Here is a 6277-nt window from a genome sequence, read left to right on the forward strand (position 1 = left end):
TTCATGCTTATATTCGTTTTTGGATGAGGTGATAAGACACAAATGTTTTTGAGTGAGGTGATAGGACACAAATGTTTTTGGGTGAGGTGATAGGACACAAATCAATGGGTGAAGACAGAACACGAATCAATGGGTATATTGCGTGTTTTATCTTCTTGCTTCTCTGCGGGTTCGGGGTCTTGAAGTGGGTAGAATGTAATTATGTGTTAATTGGCTGTTGATTGTTGGTGTTGACATTTTGATGTGTAGTGCCTCGCTGATGTCGAGTCTCCTGCTATCGCTGTATCTGTCGATGATTTCTATGTTGCTTGTTAAGATTTCTCTGGTGATGGTCTGGTTGTGAGAAGAGATTATATGTTCCTTGATGGAGCCCTGTTGTTTGTGCATTGTTAATCGCCTAGAAAGAGACGTTGTTGTCTTGCCTATATACTGAGATCTTTGGGGCTGACAGTCCCCAAGTGGGCATGTGAAGGCATAGACGACGTTGGTTTCTTTCAAGGCGTTCTGTTTGGTGTCTGGAGAGTTCTTCATGAGTAGTTGGCCGTTTTTTTGTTTTTTTAGTAAAGTGTTCAAGAGAGAACTATCAACATCAGAGGCCCGAGACTGTTCAACACGCTTCCACTACACATAAGGGACATAACTGGCCGACCCCTCACAGTGTTCAAGAGAGAACTATCAACATCAGAGGCCCGAGACTGTTCAACACGCTTCCACTACACATAAGGGACATAACTGGCCGACCCCTCACAGTGTTCAAGAGAGAACTATCAACATCAGAGGCCCGAGACTGTTCAACACGCTTCCACTACACATAAGGGACATAACTGGCCGACCCCTCACAGTGTTCAAGAGAGAACTATCAACATCAGAGGCCCGAGACTGTTCAACACGCTTCCACTACACATAAGGGACATAACTGGCCGACCCCTCACAGTGTTCAAGAGAGAACTATCAATATCTGAGGCCCGAGACTGTTCAACACGCTTCCACTACACATAAGGGACATAACTGGCCGACCCCTCACAGTGTTCAAGAGAGAACTATCAACATCAGAGGCCCGAGACTGTTCAACACGCTTCCACTACACATAAGGGACATAACTGGCCGACCCCTCACAGTGTTCAAGAGAGAACTATCAACATCAGAGGCCCGAGACTGTTCAACACGCTTCCACTACACATAAGGGACATAACTGGCCGACCCCTCACAGTGTTCAAGAGAGAACTATCAACATCAGAGGCCCGAGACTGTTCAACACGCTTCCACTACACATAAGGGACATAACTGGCCGACCCCTCACAGTGTTCAAGAGAGAACTATCAACATCAGAGGCCCGAGACTGTTCAACACGCTTCCACTACACATAAGGGACATAACTGGCCGACCCCTCACAGTGTTCAAGAGAGAACTATCAACATCAGAGGCCCGAGACTGTTCAACACGCTTCCACTACACATAAGGGACATAACTGGCCGACCCCTCACAGTGTTCAAGAGAGAACTATCAACATCAGAGGCCCTAGACTGTTCAACACGCTTCCACTACACATAAGGGCCATAACTGGCCGACCCCTCACAGTGTTCAAGAGAGAACTATCAACATCAGAGGCCCGAGACTGTTCAACACGCTTCCACTACACATAAGGGACATAACTGGCCGACCCCTCACAGTGTTCAAGAGAGAACTATCAACATCAGAGGCCCGAGACTGTTCAACACGCTTCCACTACACATAAGGGACATAACTGGGCGACCCCTCACAGTGTTCAAGAGAGAACTGGATAAGCACCTCCAAAGGATACCTGATCAAAAAGGCTGTGACTCATACGTCAGGCTGCGAGCAGCCTCGTCCATCAGCCTGGTTGACCAGTCCAGCAACGAGGAGCCTGGTCGACGACCGGGCCGCGGGGTCGGTAAGCCCCGAAATCATCTCAAGGTAAGGTAACCTTCCAGTATCACCTTCCTAACCCTCTCAATATATAAGAAAGATTGCCAGAACAACTGTGGACATCTTCATGAGAAAACTAGATAGTTTTCTTCAAGGAGTGTCGGACCATCCGGACTGTGGTGGGTATGTTGGCCTGCGGGCCGCTCCAAGCAACAGCCTGGTGGACCAAACTCTCACTAGTCAAGCCTGGCCTCGGGCCGGGCTTGGGCAGTAGAAGAACTCCCAGAACCCCATCAAGCAGGTATATGTGGGCCTGCGGGCCGCTCCAAGCAACAGCCTGGTGGACCAAACTCTCACAAGTCAAGCGTGGCCTCGGGCTGGGCTTGGGCAGTAGAAGAACTCCCAGAACCCCATCAAGCAGGTATATGTGGGCCTGCGGGCCGCTCCAAGCAACAGCCTGGTGGACCAAACTCTCACAAGTCAAGCCTGGCCTCGGGCCGGCCTTTGGCAGTAGAAGAACTCCCAGAACCCCATCAAGCAGGTATGAACCAGGTATCCCCCCCTACCCCAGTATCACCCCCCTACCCCAGTATCACCCCCCTACCCCAGTATCACCCCCTACCCCAGTACCACCCCCCACCCCAGTACCACCCCCCTACCCCAGTATCACCCCCCTACCCCAGTACCACCCCCCTACCCCAGTATCACCCCCCTACCCCAGTATCACCCCCCTACCCCAGTATCACCCCCCTACCCCAGTATCACCCCCCTACCTCAGTATCACCCCCCTACCCCAGTACCACCCCCCAACCCCAGTACCACCCCCCTACCCCAGTATCACCCCCCTACCCCAGTATCACCCCCCTACCCCAGTACCACCCCCTACCCCAGTACCACCCCCCTACCCCAGTATCACCCCCCCTACCCCAGTATCACCCCCCTTCCCCAGTATCACCCCCTACCCCAGTATCACCCCCTACCCCAGTACCACCCCCTACCCCAGTACCACCCCCCTACCCCAGTATCACCCCCCACCCCAGTATCACCCCCCTACCCCAGTATCACCCCCCTACCCCAGTATCACCCCCCTACCCCAGTACCACCCCCCTACCCCAGTACCACCCTCTACCCCAGTACCACCCCCCCTACCTCAGTACCACCCCCCTACCCCAGTATCACCCCCCTACCCCAGTATCACCCCCCTACCCCAGTATCACCCCTCTACCCCAGTATCACCCCCCTACCCCAGTACCACCCCCCTACCCCAGTATCACCCCCCTACCCCAGTACCACCCCCCTACCCCAGTATCACCCCCCTACCCCAGTATCACCCCCCTACCCCAGTACCACCCACTACCCAGTACCACCCCCCTACCCCAGTATCACCCCCCTACCCCAGTATCACCCCCCTTCCCCAGTATCACCCCCCTACCCCAGTATCACCCCCCTACCCCAGTACCACCCCCTACCCCAGTACCACCCCCCTACCCCAGTATCACCCCCTACCCCAGTACCACCCCCCTACACCAGTATCACCCCCCTACCCCAGTACCACCCCCCTACCCCAGTATTACCCCCTACCCCAGTATCACCCCCCTACCCCAGTACCACCCCCTACCCCAGTACCACCCCCCTACCCCAGTAACACCCCCCTACCCCAGTATCACCCCCCTACCCCAGTACCACCCCCCTACCCCAGTACCACCCCCCTACCCCAGTACCACCCCCCTACCCCAGTACCACCCCCCTACCCCAGTACCACCCCCTACCCCAGTACCACCCCCCTACCCCAGTACCACCCCCCTACCCCAGTATCACCCCCCTACCCTAGTACCACCCCCCTACCCCAGTACCACCCCCCTACCCCAGTACCACCCCCTACCCCAGTACCACCCCCCTACCCCAGTACCACCCCCCTACCCCAGTACCACCCCCCTACCCCAGTACCACCCCCCTACCCCGGTACCACCCCCCTACCCCAGTACCACCCCTACCCCAGTACCACCCCTACCCCAGTACCACCCCCTACCCCAGTACCACCCCCCTACCCCAGTACCACCCCCCTACCCCAGTACCACCCCCTACCCCAGTACCACCCCCCTACCCCAGTACCACCCCCCTACCCTGTACCACCCCCCTACCCCAGTACCACCCCCCTACCCCAGTACCACCCCCCTACCCCAGTACAACCCCCCTACCCCAGTACCGCCACCACCACCCACCTCTACTCTGACCACGAGGATGGCTGCTTCTAGCTCAGTAATAAGGAAAGGAATTAGTGAATTTCTATATTTACCTCCAAGCTGGTAATTTGGTCCTGTGGAAACGATTCCAGTTGAATGTCTTCCCCTGTGTTCATCACACGTTACTCTAAGTCACAGGTGTGTGTGTGTACTCACCTAGTTGTACTCACCTAGTTGTGCTTGCGGGGGTTGAGCTCTGGCTCTTTGGTCCCGTCTCTCAACCGTCAATCAACAGGTGTGCAGATTCCTGAGCCTATTGGGCTCTTTCATATCTACACTTGAAACTGTGTATGGAGTCAGCCTCCACCACATCACTTCCTAATGCATTCCATTTGTCAACCACTCTGACACTAAAAAAGTTCTTTCTAATATCTCTGTGGCTCATTTGGGCACTCAGTTTCCTCCTGTGTCCCATAGTGCGTGTGCCCCTTGTGTTAAATAGCCTGTCTTTATCAACCCTGTCGATTCCCTTGATAATCTTGAATGTGGTGATCATGTCTCTCCTAAGTCTTCTGTCTTCCAACGAAGTGAGGTTTAATTCCCGTAGTCTCTCCTCGTAGCTCATACCTCTCAGCTCGGGTACTAGTCTGGTGGCAAACCTTTGAACCTTTTCCAGTTTAGTCTTATGCTTGACTAGATATGGACTCCATGCTGGAGCCGCATACTCCAGGATTGGTCTGACATATGTGGTATATAATGTTCTGAAAGATTCCTTACACAAGTTTCTAAAGGCCGTTCTTATGTTAGCCAACCTGGCATATGCTGCTGATGTTATCCTCTTGATATGAGCTTCAGGGGACAGGTCTGGCGTGATATCAACCCCCAGGTCTTTCTCTCTCTCTGACTTTTGAAGTATTTCATCTCCTAAATGATACCTTGTATCTGATCTCTTGCTTCCTACCCCTATCTTCATTATATTACATTTGCTTGGGTTAAACTTTAACAGCCATTTGTTCGACCATTCCTGCAGCCTGTCCAGGTCTTCTTGAAGCCTCAAGCTGTCCTCCTCTGTTTTAATCCTTCTCTTAATTTTGGCGTCGTCAGCAAACATTGAGAGGAATGAGTCTATACCCTCTGGGAGATCATTTACGTATATCAGAAACAGGATAGGTCCAAGTACAGAGCCCCGTGGGACTCCACTGGTGACTTCACGCCAATCTGAGGGCTCCCCCCTCACTGTAACTCTGCTTCCTATTGCTTAGGTACTCCCTTATCCACTGGAGCGCCCTACCAGTTACTCCTGCCTGTTTCTCCAGCTTATGCATCAACCTTTTATGGGGTACTGTGTCAAAGGGTTTCCGACAGTCCAAAAAAATGCAGTCCGCCCATCCTTCTCTTTCTTGTTTAATCTTTGTCACCTGATCGTAGAATTCTATCAAGCCTGTAAGGCAAGATTTACCCTCCCTGAACCCATGTTGATGGGTTGTCACGAAGTCTCTTCTCGGCAGATGTGTTACCAGGTTTTTTCTCACATCTTCTCCATCACCTTGCATGGTATACAAGTTAAGGACACTGGCCTGTAGTTCAGTGCCTCTTGTCTGTCACCCTTTTTGTATATTGGTACTACATTAGCAGTTTTCCATATTTCTGGTAGGTCTAACGTTTCCAGTGACCTACTATACACTATGGAGAGTGGCAAGCAAAGTGCTCCTGCACACTCTTTCAATACCCATGGTGAGGTGTGTGTGTGTGTGTGTGTGTGTGTGTGTGTGTGTGTGTGTGTGTGTGTGTGTGTGTGTGTGTGTGTGTGTGTGTGTGTGTGTGTGTGTGTTTACTAGTTGTGTTTTTGCGGGGGTTGAGCTTTGCTCTTTCGGCCCGCCTCTCAACTGTCAATCAACTGTTTACTAACTACTTTTTTTTTTTTTTTTTTTTTTTTTTTTTTTTTTTTTTTTTTTTTTTTTTTTTCCACACCACACACACACACACCCCAGGAAGCAGCCCGTGACAGCTGACTAACTCCCAGGTACCTATTTACTGCTAGGTAACAGGGGCATTCAGGGTGAAAGAAACTTTGCCCATTTGTTTCTGCCTCGTGCGGGAATCGAACCCGCGCCACAGAATTACGAATCCTGCGCGCTATCCACCAGGCTACGAGGCCCCCTTGTGTGTGTGTGTGAGTGTGTGTGTGTGTGTGTGTGTGTACTCAC

Source organism: Procambarus clarkii, chromosome 39 (assembly GCF_040958095.1).
Source record: "Procambarus clarkii isolate CNS0578487 chromosome 39, FALCON_Pclarkii_2.0, whole genome shotgun sequence".
In the NCBI taxonomy this organism is placed as follows: domain Eukaryota; kingdom Metazoa; phylum Arthropoda; class Malacostraca; order Decapoda; family Cambaridae; genus Procambarus; species Procambarus clarkii.